Below are 16941 nucleotides of genomic sequence, written 5' to 3'. Positions count from 1 at the left end.
AGTTTGCATGTGACTTGTGCAGTGCTGTGCATTTTATTTTCGCTTTCGTCGCGTGTTCGGGAACCATGAACGTGTAAAAATGGAAGAATTTGGACTTGACGACAAAGGCGGCCATCATTCGACGTGTGGAGGCCGGTGAGAAAAAGTCGTTGGCCGCTGATGCATTCGGAATTCCTCGTAACATGCTGAGTGCAATCCTGAAGAACAAAACCAATGTGAAGCTGAAGGCAGCACAATCCATTCACTCTGGAGCGTGTTGTATGCGTGTTCCAGCCTACGACAAGGTCGAGGAAGCTTTGTACTCCTGGTTTATAGAGACACGTGCCAAAAAAATCCCTGCTGTCAACGGCTTGATGCTCATGGAGAAAGCCAAATGGTTTTCTGTAGCCTTCGGAGAAGAGAGCTTCACTGGTGGCACTGGTGGGCAGCAGCGTTTTAAGAGTCGCTATAGCATCATCGGAAAGACGCCCTCGGGTGAAAGCGAGGCAACCACCAGCATTGACACGGAGAAGTGGTTGCCTGAAAAGTGGCCAGAGATTTGCGATAGCTTTTCGCCGCTGCAAATATTCAGTGCAGATGAGACAGCATTGTTTTTGGCAAATGCTGCCATATAAGACTAAACGTGAAGGGCAGTGCATGCCATGGTGGAAAGAACAGAAAAGTGCGCGTCTCGATTTTGCTCGCTGCAAATATGGATGGGTCATACAAACGGCTTTTTCCTCATTGGCAATGCGTAACCCTCCTTGATGCACCGCCCCTCCTCTGTTCCCTCCTCCTCTTTTATTATTTTCTTTCACAACTCTTGGCTCCATTCCTCTGAGCGGACCTCTCTGGCGCTGTTTCGGGGCCTTCCAGCGCGGGGTCCCTCCAGCGGGGTCATGTGACACTATTTTCCCGCCTTTTTCTTCCCCTCTCGCAGGCGTCTCCATGCACAATGGCACGGTGTCAATGACCTTCTGTTGTTACAAAATAAGCGATTGTGCATGTAATTTACGTGTGCGAAACATGAACTAATCATGGTCCTTCGCATAATTTACGTGTGCGAAACACGTGGTCCTTCGCAACCTGTGCTATATTATGCACACTTATTTCGGTTTTTTTCGAGCAAGGACGCGATTGTGCACGTATTTCTGGCCATGTAGCCCACTATTCGTGCCACTTGGTACGTTGGCGGCTCTATCCTGCAATAATGCGTGCGAAACATGAACTATTCATGATCCTTCGCGTCCTGTGCTGTATTATGCACGCGTATTGCAGTTTTTAAAAGCACAGTCGCGTCTTTGTTTGATAAAACCGCAGTACAGAGCGTGTGAGATGCCGATCTGGAAATGACCGAAACGATTCGGTGTAGAAACAATCCGTGACGCAGAAGCCCCACGTGGTACCTCACCCTTGTGGCCGTCAGTCTCATGCCCAATTGTGTCCGATGTGATGTCTTGGCTGCATTTGATTTAATTTAATCGGTGCATATTCTGCATTAATACTCCACTGACAACGGTAGACGAGTCACTATGCTGGCGAAGCAGCTTCATGCGAGCGAGGCACCTGCGCGAGCGAGCCGCATTCAGCGCCAGCCCGTCTCACGGTACTCGTCGCAGTGGTGTGCACTTTGCTCCGTCAAGTGCGCTCCAAGGCGCGTGCTCTCGGCGTTATTATTTGGATATAAATAAAGCACTTGTTATACACCCGCCATGTCGGTTGGTCGTTCCCTCCTCCTGGTCCATGCGAGACATCACGCTGAATAGCCTCGTTATTCTTCTCTTGGCTGCCCCGCACCAAAGCGGGTCTGTTCGAACTTCGAAAGCAAACACGATCTCCATATCACCCACCAATGTCACACGATATCTTCTTTAGGGGGGATGCTAGGCTGAAGAGTCAACTTTTTAACTATTTAACCAGTTGTGATAAAATTTTCCGGGATGATGTATCTTCTTCTAATTAAAGTATATTCAAAATTTCAGCTTTTTAGCTCAAACAGAACAAAAGTTATAGCTGTCATATTGAGCAACCAGGTGTGGCAGCTTAGGAAAACTACCATTACAAAAATAATGAAGATATAGTATTAGTTTTTCATTTAATATCTCCTAGGTAGTTTATAGTGCAGGCTAAGGCCATTCGCAAGTTTTTTATACCATGTATGTAAAGTTTCATCACTCTAAACACAAAGTGCCCTGCCCCATAGGTCGGGAAGGCCTCTTCAACACGACACTGCTTCAAGCAAATGCTTCAAGCCTTCTTTTATTTTTTTCAGCTTTAGAGGTGCCCATCGCCCTTGCCTTGGCCCGTGATGGCCCGTGAAATACTTTGATGGGGTGCTCGTTCACGTGCTTCATCTTCTGGACTCCTTGTTCTAGTTTCCGCTTGCCAAACACTCTCTTGATGTCATGTGCACCCTCATTAAGTTCTAGTACAGCCAAGGCTGCTGTAGTCTCCACAGTTCTTAGTAATGCAAATTCGGTCTTTGGGTGATGAAACATCATCGGAGCTTGAAGGGTTCGCTTCAGTCACCGGCAGCAGGCTTGGGCCTGGCAAACGCACAAGCAGATGCTCACTTGCTGGCGGTCTCCCAGTGCTGTGTAGGCTTCTCGCTTTCGTGGTGTGTTTTCGCTTCCTTAAAGCTTTTCCGTGTCGAAGCCTTCGGTGCGAGCGTCTTTCAGTCACACCACCGGCTACCTGCTGCTCGCAATAAACTCGCAGAAGGAAGGAAAGGTAACAGATAGCAAGCATCGAACACAACCAGAGCAGAAGCGACTCCGATTGGCGCAAAAACAGCGTCGGGTGGTGACATGGTATATTTCCGCCAATGCGAGCTCCTGTTTTGGTTTTCCAGCCACTCTGCAGTTGTCGCGGCCAGAAATATGCCTTTCTTTTTTTAGTTTTTATTAGTGGCCTTGCTTATTCTCGATAGAAGGTCTGCTGTGACTAAAAAGCGCGAAAAACAAACTTTTAACCTGGGCATTCACTTCTCGTCCGGTTTTTTCCCGCACTCCAGCCTTACCTTGGAAGTTTACCTTGAATTTACCTTGACGTTTGAAGTATATTCATTGATAAAAGGTAAAAAACGTGCAATAAAGCAGGAGCTAAAGGTGTAGCCTGACAGGGGCTCCTGCCCTATCGAGCAGTAAAGGCAGACAAGGTGCAATTTAAAACAAAACTTGCAAGCATATACCGTACATCTTGTACAGACAGCAAACGTGAACAAAAAATAAAACTGTAAAAAACACTAACAAGCATATAAAATACATCAAATATACGTAGCACACATTTAAACAGAAAGTTAAATTATTGTATTTTAACAAAGCAACATAAGAAGAAATTATAAAGTTTGAAAGGGGGTTTGTACACAAATAGGTCAGGGGAAAGAGTTCACGGCGGGCGACACAAAACGGCGAGCAGGACAGCGGGCAATGCCGACGGCCAGTCCAAAAACCAAGCGATCTCGTGCAGCGTGGCGAAACTTAGCTTTCATTGGCGCCTCGTCTTCATCGGCGCTTGGTCAATGATCTGCCTATGCGGCATCAGGCGCGGTCGTCATGGTTCGCTACAAGTTTCTCATTTATTATTTCATTCTCCAGCAGGAATCTTCTGAGTGACTTCTTTGAAATACGTGCCCTGAAACCAATCCTTTTTCCTAGGTTTTTTAAAAATAGGGGGACTTGGTGGTTTAAGTGTTGTGTGCCATAGTTTGTACGTATGCGTGGTGTACTAAGTGTTGAGAAGAGCGTTCACAGACGCCTTCGACGGCCTCCCACTGCCCCATGAAAAGAATTTTCTTCTTTTCTACTGCTCATATAACAACCAAATTTGGTAAGAATATTCTTCTCAAACCGGAAATCCAAGACAACTCAAACTTAAAAGCCACATTTTTTCCCGAAAATTAGTATTTTAGCCCTGCATCCCTCCTTTAGCTCCAGCCCTAAAAATGCATGACAGAGAGCGACAGCAAACTTAAGTGGTTAACTGGTCATAAGTGTCGTGCCATGCCAGGTGCCGTGTCCTGCGGTGAAGAGGCATTAAGAAATGACACCATTTGCGGCGCTAGATTTCAACGTCAAAAAGTATTTTCTAGCTTCAAAAAAAATTACCTCGATAAAAATTTTAGAAATCAAAAGCAATAAATTGTTCTACGTAACTGCTATTGTTTGTATTTTCACTTGGACCGTCTCAGGGTGGAATTAACGAGTAGTTTTGCTTAAAAACGCACTTTTTGCAACTTCAGTATTTTTTTCACTTTGATGTACGCAGTTTCACCACCTGTAATATTGGTTATAGGTACAGGACATCTACAGAAGCAAAACGGCTATTTCCAAATTTCCGAGAGCAAGTTTATATTTAAAACAAAAAACAACAAAAAGGGTGCATGTTCATATCATCTTGATTTTTTAAAAATATTTATGCCGTATAAAGCTGCATGCTCTGAATTAAATCGAAAGTCAGAATCTGTGCAAATGTCAGTGAAAAATTGTGAAATGTTTTCTAAAAGTGAACGTTTTAATAATTATTGAGCAGTGCCTGGCTTCTCGCCTTTTCTGAATATTCATACTGCGCTCGCCTCACGAATAAGTTTTTTCGACAAAAATATTTCAGGCTTTGGTTCTGCACATTAGGATAGTTTCCATGCATCTTCTTGAACGATTTGGATATGGTCGAGCGCAACGTCTGGGTGATTTGGCTTGGAATGACCCACGTCTGTGAGGAGTTCAGTATTTTTTGAACCGTACATATTTTATTACAACGGTTTTCATAAAGAATAGTTCAAAGTTAGGCATCTGTAGCTGTGAGAGCAATTCATAAGCAATAAGCAATAGAGGCAAGAATATTTCTTGAAATGCAGTATGCCTTGGTTTTCCAAAAACACTGCAAATTAAACAACCCCCTCTACCATAGTGCTAGGAGCTTTATATCAATGCAGGAACAATGTGTTTGCAGTGCAAGACTCCACAGCTGCCTCCACAGGCAGCCACATATCGACACTGTTTAGAAAGGTCAACAAGTGTGAGATTAGGGATCCTTACCACATAGTTGCAAGGTACCTGTTGACTCATTGGGTGGGCACAAGGTATAGCCGTGAAGAAAAGTTTTTTGGGATGTGGATTTCCAGAAAAAAATGTATTACTATGTTACCTCTTTAAGCAGCCACTTAAAATTCATTCAGGTGGATCGAGCATCCATTTCCCCTCATGATTCTAGGTTTTTTATTAACTAGCTGTGGCTGACAGCACAGAAATCAATTTTTTCTGCGAACTAGCATCTTGCCAACTTTTGTCCTTGACTGTTTAGGTGTAGGGGCAAACACAAGTAAACGGAGTGCACACAAAAAAACTGCATGTCGGCGCTGCCGAGCGAAGCCTCAAAATCGCCACGCATGTGTGCGGGCCCCAACTGGTGTGATCCTCCTATTGCCCCACTTTCCATGCATTTGGCTGGCGATGCCAGTGCACGTTAAAGAACCCCATGTGGTCGAAATTTCCAGAGCCCTTCACTACGGCGTCCCTCACAGCCTGAGCCGCTTTGGGACGTTAAACCCCCATAAATCAAATAAGCATTCGGCTGGCATCAATGTCCTGCTGATGATGATTATGATAAGATGGTCACACCCTTCGTAAGGAGTAGGCATTTCGGAATGCACAGACCGTTGCCTTGATACGGCAGAGCCCACGAGGACGGCGCTACCATTAAGCCACCTCGTCTGAGATACTAACTGTAGACACGTTTCTGCCACAAATAGCCTGCGTGTTTCTTTTTGTTGCCTCTCAGACTCGATAGCATCTTGTTAGCAATCAAATGTGGTCAAAACACTCCACGTACCACCGCAGTTCCGGGTTCGTTTAATATAGTTATCATTGATGATTTACCTAGCTCCTGCAAGACGCCGATGCTGCATCAATGCATGCACCCTGTCTGTCTCTCCTGCAGCACACTGCTCCTGTGCTGGAACCTGCTCTTATCGCCTTACCTAGTCGCGACCGAGACTGTGTGCTCAAAAGCCACACCCGACGGTACCAATCAATAACTAAGTCATCCGTCATAAAGCCTTATTCATTCACTCGCACAATCACACCTTTAGGAAACATCTCCAGGGGCATAGTCTTTCTTTTGAAGACGATGTACGGTCAGAGCTTTGGGCCATCTGCCAAGCATGACAGCATAACAGTGAACCGAAGTTTCTCATTTCCTGGCGTTAGAAGCTTAACCTCGCGAGCTCCCCTCATGCTCACTGTTGTGTTGCTCGTCATGTCGAACTAGACGGGAGTCTGGTCCGCATTGCCGATTTAGCCGAGCAGGTATCACCGCGAGTCGCGGAGCTTGAGGTAGTGCCTATGGAAGGCTAGAACGTTCTCCTCGTAAGCAGCAGGCAGCTTCTGGCATACACTAGTACGCCGACGAAGAGAGAAGCCAGCCCTGCTGGCTTCGAAGTCTGTTCGGAGTATCCCAGCTTCCGCAGCAAAGACCAGTGCTTGTTTTGTGATAATTTCGCATGTCACTGGAAGGGACTGATCATGTATTTCGGTGACATACGCTGCAAGTTTGACCAAGGCGGATTTAAAGTGGTGGCGAAGGCTGGGCCGAAAAGTGGTTTAGCGCGACTGCAGCACAACCAGAGGATGGGGGCAAAACACTCATATAAAGAAATGATAAAGCTACAAAATTGGAATGCAATCTGCCAATAGAAAAGAAAAAATATATTAGCACCTTGTTTTATGAAAGAGGTAAGTCATTTTATTAAAACCTGGCAAATTTTGTATTTTTGCAACACTCTTGACCTGCCCCCTATTCAAGAGTGTGCGGTGCATTACAGCGCGTCTTTGCAGGCCTTGTTTCGATACACGGCTAACCCGGCCACAGTGGCGAAGTGTTGCTGCCTTTCTATGCTGCCCCTCCTTTACCAGTCACTTTCATTGCGTTCCCAATTGCACATTAACAAGGCCATAACTAGCAGGAACTCGAGCACATTTGACTGGCAAAGGTTGGGGCGCGCTGAAAGGCAGGAACCTTCGAGAGGTACGGGCTCGAAAACGCGAATTCTACAGAAAGACCGCTCTATAATTCGCGCCAAAAGCATACGTATGCGTGACGTCATTCTACGTCACGTTTGCGTAGTTTGCCCCCAAAATCCAGGGGGCGCTGGAGTGCCCACGAGCCGCCATTTTTTGGACCAATGGGCGTCTATGGAGCCTTCGCTACTAGTGTACATCTACCTTGGTTTGACCTCCAGCTCCAGGAAGTGTCCCGACTTCAGCCCGCCGAAACCTCTTTGCTTGGAGTCGCAGTCGAAAATTCTGTCTCGCTGCTTCTGCCACTCTTGCACCAACCATTCAAAAATGTTGAACTTGCAGCCCGCTGCGTAGTTGTTGGTTTCCTCGGCCTAGATGATGGCCACCTTCTTGAACGCTGCAGTGAATGAGCGCCGAATGCTTTTCAAACTTGGAGAGCTCATGGCGAAGCACGCGGATGGCAGTCAAGTCAAATGCACCAACTCCAAGCACCACCAAACAAAAAGTGATTGGTGTCGGGGCGTCGGCTCTACCAGCAAACATCGCCATTCCCCAGAAGCGCCGCCGTTACACGTATAATCATCTAGCTAGCGTATTATGCAACCAACTGAAATAGGGGCTCTTCCATCAGCTAGTGACACTCTCGGGCGCTGGCGCAGACTCCGCGAGTGGAACAGCGGCTCTTCCTTAATTATCGATACTCCCCACGAGTGAAATGAAATGAAATTGGTTTTTGGGGAAAGGAAATGGTGCAGTATCATCTCAACTCTCGCGGAAACTCAGCCATAAGAGAGGGATAAAGGAGGGAGTGAAAGAGGAAAGGAAGAAAGAGGTGCCGTATTGGAGAGCTCCAGAATAATTTCGACCACCTGAGGATCTTTAACGTGCTGTACTGGCATCGCACAGCCCACGGGCACCTTTGCGTTTCGCCTCCATCGAAACGCTGCTGCCGCGGCCGAATTCTATCCCGGGTTTCCTGATCAGTAGCCGAGCGCCCTAACCACTGAACCTCCGCGGCGGGTAATGGTGTGCCCAGTAACAATAAAAAGAAAAAAATCCTTGCCAAAAAGCCCGTGGAATACCTGAATGCTACGCTTGGAGCCGTAGAGCAAAAAAAAAAAAAACTTGTAACCTCGCAGTAGCATCCCTGATAGATCGTTTTTCTTGCTTTTACTGGCAGTTCAAGGTTTCGTTTCGGTTGTAAGTCGACCCCCCACTTCGGACTTTTAAATTTAAAAAAAAATGGGTCGACTTACAATCGTGTAAATACGGTACTCATTGGTATCCACCCAAGCTCAGCCATACGGCTACAAAGGAAAGCTATATAGATTTCTCAGAAACTTCGCAGTTAAAGAAAAATTCGTCTTGGTCCGGGGTTCGAACCCGGGACCCCCGCTTCACCGGAGAAGTCGCTCTACCAGCTGAGCTAACCGGGACGGCAAGCTTATCGTAGGGCATGAGCAAATTAATCATAACTCGAAGTAGGAACAGTGTTGGTCAAATGTTTAGGGGAATCGCCCAAGGTGGAGTAGATTTGTAACAAGGGAGGAATTATTCTTTGAAATCCCCCCAAGCTCAGCCATACAGCGACAAGGAAAGCTATATAGATTTCTCAGAAACTTTGCGTTTAAAAAAAATTCGTCCCAGACCAGCACGATTTTTCTTTACCTTATCGCCTTCTGCCCTACGAGCGAAAAATGCGCCAGTCTTTCTGCCACACGAAAGCATAGTTAAGTTCGGTTCCTTTTGAGCGGGCTAGCCAGAGTAATCGTTTGTGTTCCACGGTCAAGTTGTCGAGAAGCTTAACATCAGAGTCCTTTGTCATGAGAACAGTACAACATTTTATCCATTTCTGTTTTAGTGATGTCTGAAAATCTAGCAAAAATGACTGATTCCTTTCTAGCCTTCGCTGCCAAGCGATGAAGAGCTTTAAGATCCGAGTCCTCTAGAGTTTTTAGTTGTAGCGAGGCAGATAGGCTATTCATTATCTCGAGAAGCTTTTCATGCTGTTCCTAAACGATTCCATGCACTTCCATGTTCAGTCTGCAGTTGTACTGCTCTAATTCATTCATCTGAAGCCTTATTTGCCTGGTTGCAGGGGATTTTTCAGTTTCAGTGTTTTCTACACTTTTCTTTAGGAAAGCTATGTCGTTCTTTTGTTTCTCAAGATTTTCAGGCACGGTGTCATACTGCTCGGAAACCAACTTAATTGAGCTTCCAATTCCATCAACTTTCACAAGTTTTACTGAGTGCATCGACCTTTGCAACAAGAGGAAGAAGCAGAGAAAGTTTGTCATTCAGATCCTTTAGCTGGTGCTCAATGTTAGCATTTTCAGCTGTCGAAGGAGCTGCTGGGTCACTTTTCTTTTTCGCGGAATCACAAGTGGGGCATTTCTATGTCGACTTAATAGAGTCACCCTTGTTTCGAAAGCTCGACGCAGATACACCAGAACATTCTCCAGGGTGATAAGGATAGTTACATGTGGAGCATGCCAAGCACTTTTCATCATCGTTCACCTCCTCATGGCAGGCTAAACATTCCAACATGATTCTCAAATGAGGGTTGATTGAAGACGACAGCAGGAAAAAAACAACAGCGGCAGCAACAGCTGTGCACAAATCGAAGTTTAAAGAAGGTGTTCTAAAAACATCAGCCTGCAAGAATGTTGCGTGGCAGTTAGAGTCGATCCGCAGTGTGCTGCCTGCCGCCGCTGCTGTGTGCAAATGTCAGCGCAGCCTGTGGATGCAACCTTTTTAAGCACGGCGAGGGCACCTCGATGCTCCGGAAGACGACCAACTGGTGGCCAAGTCAGCAGTCCTTACCAGGCGGGCGGGGGGAACGTCAGGTTCAACCAAAATCCGGCGAAGCCAAGATCGAAACAAGTGTATCTGCAAGAATGTTGCGTTGCAGTTAGAGTAGATCCGCAGTGTGCTGCCTGCTGCCGCTGCTGTGTGCAAAATAATTGGCAAATTGGCATGCATAATCGTTAAATTGTGTAGAATTCCCTTATCGAAGTTCTAAATGTAGTCAATATTATTTTTAGGAATGGAAATTTTCAAAGTATTCAGGCACCGGCCACTGAAAACAGGCACTAGATATAAAATTGTCTCAAAATGGTGCATTGCAAGGGAGTGACATTGTGTTGCTTATCGGCACTCAGTGGAGTGTTAGGAACAAGAATATCAATTTTGCACTTCTCTGTCATGCTTGCTACTGTGTACAGCAGCTGTTCAAACTGCACTGTTTTTTACTTATGAATCACGCTTCAAACATGAATGCATTGAGCTATCTTGGAAATAAAAGCGGATTTGGAAAAAGAAGCTCAAGCTCTCTAGGTGGTTCAGTTTTCATTAACCTAGAGAATATTAAAAAAAACAAAAGTTTTCAAGGAGCGGTTCGCCTTAACGGGGTTGGAATTAACGATAGCTTTTACTGTATTCAACCAAATACCTATTCAAAATTATCAATTATTTTCACTAAAGAAGCCTGTGTTTTTCAGACAGATGTCACACGTGTGCTTATTGGCAGCTGATAGCAGCAGTGAATACTTAAAGTTTGGAGTATATTTTGAGTATAATTTGGAATTCTATTTTCACGGTGCTTTAGCTGTATTCAAAGTATTCGCATTTTTCAAATATTCAAACATAATTTTTTTTACAACTTGCAGCAAAACCTCATGGCATTTCCAAGTAGTGTTATTCTTAGTAAGATGTGGGTTTAGGCTAGTTGGTAATCCACGCATGATACAAAGCGCACAGAAAACACAAGGGCGAGTGAAGACAGGCAACCGCATGTCTTCACTCGTTCCAATGTTTGCTGCGCGCTTTGTGCCGAGTATTACACTTCATTGAACCTGCTGTCTTTCTGTAGCTGCCCATTCGATGTAGAAGCGCTCATATACTGCGCATGGTATTCCATCTGCATGGTGCCATGATCGACCCAAGTGAGCCTCCACTGATTTTGACTTGGCCACAAAGAGTTATATGAAAACAATTTATGAATGAAGTGGCCTTGTCATCTAAAGATAACATTTATTGCATTATGTGTGAAGTGAGTGAGCCAGGGCATGGAACAAGCTCACTTCATCCCACTTGAAAACAATGTTGATCTAGTTGGTTTCTCTTTTAGTTTTTTTTCACCACCAATCTTTATATATTGAAAGGTAACCTTAAAGGCCCTCTCTTTGAGGGTACTACACAAGGGAGAGATGGCAGTAAAAATAAAAATAGTCACAACCTAACACTGAATAAAAACAAACTTGGGAAAAAAACACAATATTCTACTTAATTTTGTGAAGATATTTCAGATTACAGTGCAAGCCTTTTCAGAAGAAAATACAATGATAAAAACAGGTAAATCGCTCAAACTAAACAAATGCATGGTACCACAATTTCAGGGTGTATAATGAATCACCACAGCAGCTAGGATCTTCTTATTGGAAGAAAAAAAAATGAAATAAAGGTTGGCAACATTAGGACTGTGGGTTTAGTTAGATGTCATTCAATCCGTGGATTAGCTAGTGAAATTTAGTTGTGTAGCTATATTTGTTGGAAAATAATTTCATTCGATGATCGTTCTTTGTATGATGACTTCGCGAAAAGGGATGTGCAGCATGTAGTTCACTTTACTTTGCAAGGGTGATCAAGGCGTGAAAAATTGGTGGCGAGTTCCTGAAAGAAATCATCATGAAGCAATGAGTAATGATTGAGCTTATGAAAAAAGACATGAAAATGACTGTTCTGGTAACTGAGTGCGTGCTTCTAAAGCTGTGACATTAGGATGGCGTGAATACTCGAAAAAATGAAACGAACTGCGTGGTTTTGCAAAGCTTCAGTATTATTTATGATGTAAGATTTGATGGGATCTCAGATGGCAGATGCGCACTCTATTTTAGGACTGATCAAAGTGGTAAGGGCAAGCTTGCGTAACTGAGCACGAGCATGTTGAAGATTCTATTTAAGAATGCCCAAGGAGCGGTTAGCCGGTGCAAGTTTGAGGTTAATGTGGTGATTCCAGGACAAGTCCGACTGCAAGTGGAGTGCACGGTACTTGTATAGATTTCTATGTTTGACTTGTTAATCTTGTAGTAACTTTAAAACTGTGTTAAATGATTGGTGAAGGACATAGTTTAAGTTGTAGAGAGATCTTTATCTCTTCATCAATCACAGCTGTCATTGTGTTTGTTCTGTGCTACCCGTGTTACTCTGAGTGCTCGAAGGAGTCCAGCTGGCTAGCCGTGGGGCTCTGAAATGACATTATCATCCTTTTTCTATCTTTTCTGCGGCATGACTGTTACCAATCACATCGTCAGGTGCACCGTGGGTCTCTCCATCTGGCATAGGCCACGTGCACGCAGCATTAATATCTAGCCATATTTATCTCTCAGTCAAATTACACACCTTCACGTGTAGAAGCTTTTTCTTCATTCTTGCTTGCCTCAATAGTGCAGACGACGTGCGAGTATTTTTATATTTAGTCTATCGAAAATGAGCTAACAAAATGTTGTCACTTTGTTTATTATGTCTGAGCATTCGTCTTAAAAGGGCTCTGAAACATTTTCCGAGGAAAGTACATAAACTCACTCAATCACTACATTTTCTTGTCATGAGCACCTAAGCTAAATAATGTGCTTCTACAAGCAGCAGAGCACCCATAATCACGTTTGAAAGTGGGTGAGTCCTTTCCGGTGACTTTTTCATGCTCGCACCCTCCTCCGTCGCACACTGCTGCGTAATTCAGTTCAGAGATGGCTACTAGTTAGATTCTTTTCTGGCGTCATGCAGCTACCATGGCGGGTCAAATACACTGAAACGCAGATTTTGACTACAGGTAACTCAGCTTCTACAAGATGCATTAAGAGATTCTTACTGGAGGATATTTGTGAACCAGCGTTCTTTAACATCACAGGAATGCTGCACCTTTATTGAGAGCCCCTTTCAGAGCCCCTTTGATTGAGTTTGTCTTAACGGAAGTCTACTGTAATCTGAGGAATTTGAAGAGCTGTGTCTTGCTTCAAATTGGAGAACTCTAGTCTGACGCTAAAAATGTTTTTTTTTTGCACAGGTATTAGTATACGGGAGAAGTTGACATTAGCAGCTGTCCCTTGTCGGAAATTCAGGATGCTGCAGACCTCATTTTCATCCCAGATTTACAGGTGAGTGAAAGCTGTGTCAAACACTTGGCACCTTGTGTAAGTGTTTGTATGTTGATGTGAGTATACCACACCACACAAAATATAAAGTAAGCTCTTTTAATTCTTTTTTTACATATTCAGCATTTTTTGTATTTATCAACAAATCTATATTTGGGGGTAAGTTTAGTGAACATTTATGTTCCGTTCACAACACTCCTTTTCTTTTCACTATGTGCAGTAACTTCAGTCAGTGTGGAATGTTATTTCCATTCTCTTCGTTGGCGACAAAGACCACATTATCGCACACTGTTTGTCATCTTTGTTAACTTTTTCTGATAGTACAGTGAAGCCTTGATAAGGTGTACTTGCTTAAGCGAGAGTTGCACTTACACCGTAGCCACATGGAATCCACAGCAGTGCTTCTTAGAGCTGTGCACGGGCCGCAATTCTGAGCCCGCGCCCGGCCCGACGCTAAAGAAGCCTGAGTTCACCCGGCCCGGCCCGGCTCGGCCTTAGGCCGGGTTCAGGCCCAGCCCAGGCCCAGCCAGTTTCTAAAGTGCTGCTAAAGTTTGTAAAGGTCACCCGTTTCTAAGGGGCTGCTGAAAGAAAACAGTGACCTTTCTAGCATGGGCAGTGACGACGTGTGCTTCCTGTCGACTTCGGTCAACGACTAGTCTTCAAGCAATACCAATGCCCATTGGAAAAGCACCCTATACGCCGCCGCTTGGCTGATTTGTATGTGTGGCAAAGGTGACCCCGCGTGCGCCGTACACAGACTTATCTTCGCATCCCTTCTCAGCCTTTTTACTGGGAGGCGCCTGCAAGCGGCGGCTTTTCCACAGCGTCGGTACTTGGTAGAACTGAAAACGCATTCCGAGCCTCTGCTAGCTTTCGTTTGCCTTGTGTTAGCGTTCATACTTTTCTCCCGTCCCTGTAGATTTCATTTTTGATGAATAAATAATTTGCACTTCCTGCTGTACCTAGATGCGAGACGACAAGCATACTTTCGCATAAGGTATGCAGTTGGGATCGGAGAGCCCGACCGGCCCGTCCGAGACATAGAAAGCCTGGCAGGGCCTGGCCCAAGCCCGAGTGAGAGAATCTCCAAATGGCCCGAGCCCGGCCCGCGGGCCGGGCCGGGTCCGGGCTTTCGGGCCGGCCCGAGCCCGTGCACAGCTCTGGTGCTTCCATTAAACTTCATGCATTTGGTGCCTGCTTAAGACATGGTGGTTTATCACAAATGTCTTGGTTAGCACCTGCTGGCTGTTGATGCCAACAAAACTAGCACCTTTGCGGTACTCTGAAAATTTTCCAGTCACTCTACGTGCGCCTAAAGTTCCTTGATAATTTGAAAGTAGTGCCGCTCTTAAACTTCACCGCCGCCGCGCGACCTCCTCACTTCCTCCTTGCCTCTGCACTGCCGGGCCGCAGACATTGGCTGCACGCCGGGCTTAGCTCCACGCCGATTGGTCTCCCTGCCGTTGCCTATAGAAACGCGTGCTGCTTGCGTCTTTGCTTGTAATTTTCTCTTTGGTTTCGTGCCATTTTCACCTTGCCTGGGGGCAGCGGACATAGCACGCATTGTTTTCTGTGGTGTGCGCTCGTGTTATGCCGGGCTGCTGTGCATTTAACTGCAGTAAGAGGCGTGAGGATGGCTTCACCGTTTTCATGATCCCACAAGGAAAGTGCGATGGCTTGCAGAGGAAGCAGTGGCTGCACAACATTTGCAGAAAGGGCTTCGTTCCGACAACGAACAGCATAGCAGCACCATAGATTCTGATTTGTACTGTCAACAGCATGCATCTGAATACATGAGCTTGTGCACACCTTTCCTCAACATGTTAGAGGCCTTTTTTTTTACTAAAATCCAAACAGTGCCTTACAGAGGAGTTGTTGTTTCAAGCTTGTTCTCTCATATCTCCATCCCTCACATGAAGTAAAGGGATGATCTGTGCTAGGTATTCCACATTGTACTTCTCCTATTTTTACATTTGCTTTGAATACCACAGCCATGCATTAGAGGGTGGTGATTGCAGTTTGCTTTTGGCTGAGTTGCAGGCTATGCTGACAGAGTTGCTAAGTGATCGCGGATGCTTTAAGCTGATATCTACTACTATGCAGTGGCTGGGAGCCTTCCACTCAGGTTATAAATGCATTTTTGTCCGTTTTTTGGTGCGCTAGCACTCATACGGAGGCTGATACCCCGAGCAAAATCTTGTCTTTCTTACTTGTAAAGCAGCTGCATATTAGCAGTTGCATAGGAGCACTATAACATTTAGCCATGCATAGTGATGACACTTTGCCTATACATGATAGACACAACCTGGGTCAGTCATGACCTGACCATGACTTGGACTTTGGTGGCCCGGGCCGCCCCCAAAATTCAGCATGGTTCACCCAAAAAATTGACCTTCTCCAAATTGGACCAAAATATATATACATGTATAATAAAACACGCTGAGTTTGATGGTTGCATAGGAATTTGGACCGGGCCATCGCCAGAATTTGGCACCGGTCACCCGAAAATTGACTTAGGCAAAATTGGACCAAAGTCGATATCAAAGTATAATGAACCACGCCCAGTTCGATGGTCGCACAACAAATTTGGGCCAGGCCACTCCTAAAATTCAGTCATCAGTGCACTGTGGCCTGCAGTTCAAGTCCGCGCATTCATTAGTTACTTTTCACTAATAAGATTCTGTAAATAGGTGTCACTATTTAGTCCTTTACTACCTGCAGTTCAAGTACTGTTAATTTGATTACATTAGGATAATTTTGGTTATTTAAGTGACTGCTTACCATTCACTATTTAGCGGTCAGTTATCAGGTACTACTATTTGGTCATTTTTACCTCGAGCTCAAGTATTTATTTATTTATTCGCCCGCAGGGGCATTACAGTAAGGGGGTGTACCACAGTATTCTTCATACGCTAGCGCCGAGGAAACAAATATATAAACAAAACAATAATGGAGGATAGTCCAAGCACTCCGATAGGACATAGCAAGAGCATGCGACAAAATATCAGCGTAAATGAACACTGTGAATTGAATGGAAATACATAGCAATGTCGCCGCGCACACTAAAATTTTGCTAAGTTTAAAACGTGGTAAAGAAAACGAATGTTTTCCCCACCATGTTGACATACAGACCCCGACATACATACAGACAGAAAGTAGACATACAGACCACGGAAATCAATGTTAAACCAGAGCAGCCTTTAGCACAACAGAAAATTCTGAATCAGATGTAGCCACAGCTATGTCGCGGGGAAGATTATTCCATGCACTGATTGTGCGTGGAAAAAATGAATGTGCAAAAACAGAGGTATGCGCTGATATCTTATGTGGGTGATCTCGAAGCTTGGAAATGTAGGGAGGTGGTACAAGATAAGCATCTTTGTTCAGTAGGGTGCGACAATGAAATGTGTCTCGCAAAAACACGAGTCGAAAAACTAATAAATAAAATAAAAGTACTGATAATTCGACTGCATTTGGAGCACTTTTGGTAATTTTATTCGCAAATTACTTCTCACTTATTAGGGGTCAGCAATTAGATGTCATTATTTAGTCCTTTACTACCTTCAGTTCAGGTACTGTTCATTTGATTACATTCGGGGAATTTTAGCTGTTTTATTCACTAATTACTCCTCTCTAATTAGAGATTTGTAATTAGGCATCTCTATTTAGTCCTTTACTACCTTCAGTTCAGGTGCTGTTCATCTGATTATATTTTGAGCATTTTGAAAAATAATTTACTAATTACTTCTCACTAATTAGGGGTCAGTAATTAGGTACTACCATTTCGTCCTTTA

At 44.6% G+C, this 16941-nt stretch overlaps 1 pseudogene across 1 annotated transcript in view; it reads left to right on the top strand.

Annotated features, from left to right (window-relative positions):
• The window catches only part of LOC144122122 (rho-related BTB domain-containing protein 2-like), a 77211-nt pseudogene that overhangs the window by 19564 nt on the left and 40706 nt on the right, over positions 1 to 16941 (top strand). Inside the window, exon 4 of the transcript XR_013312810.1 lies at positions 13060 to 13150. The product of XR_013312810.1 is annotated as a rho-related BTB domain-containing protein 2-like (transcript). The remainder of the gene's footprint in view (positions 1 to 13059; positions 13151 to 16941) is intronic.

The sequence above is a fragment of the Amblyomma americanum genome, chromosome 1 (genome assembly GCF_052857255.1).
Source record: "Amblyomma americanum isolate KBUSLIRL-KWMA chromosome 1, ASM5285725v1, whole genome shotgun sequence".
NCBI classification, from domain to species: Eukaryota; Metazoa; Arthropoda; class Arachnida; order Ixodida; family Ixodidae; genus Amblyomma; species Amblyomma americanum.
Note: the sequence above shows the minus strand (reverse complement) of the source record. Positions and strands in the feature narration are given on the sequence as shown.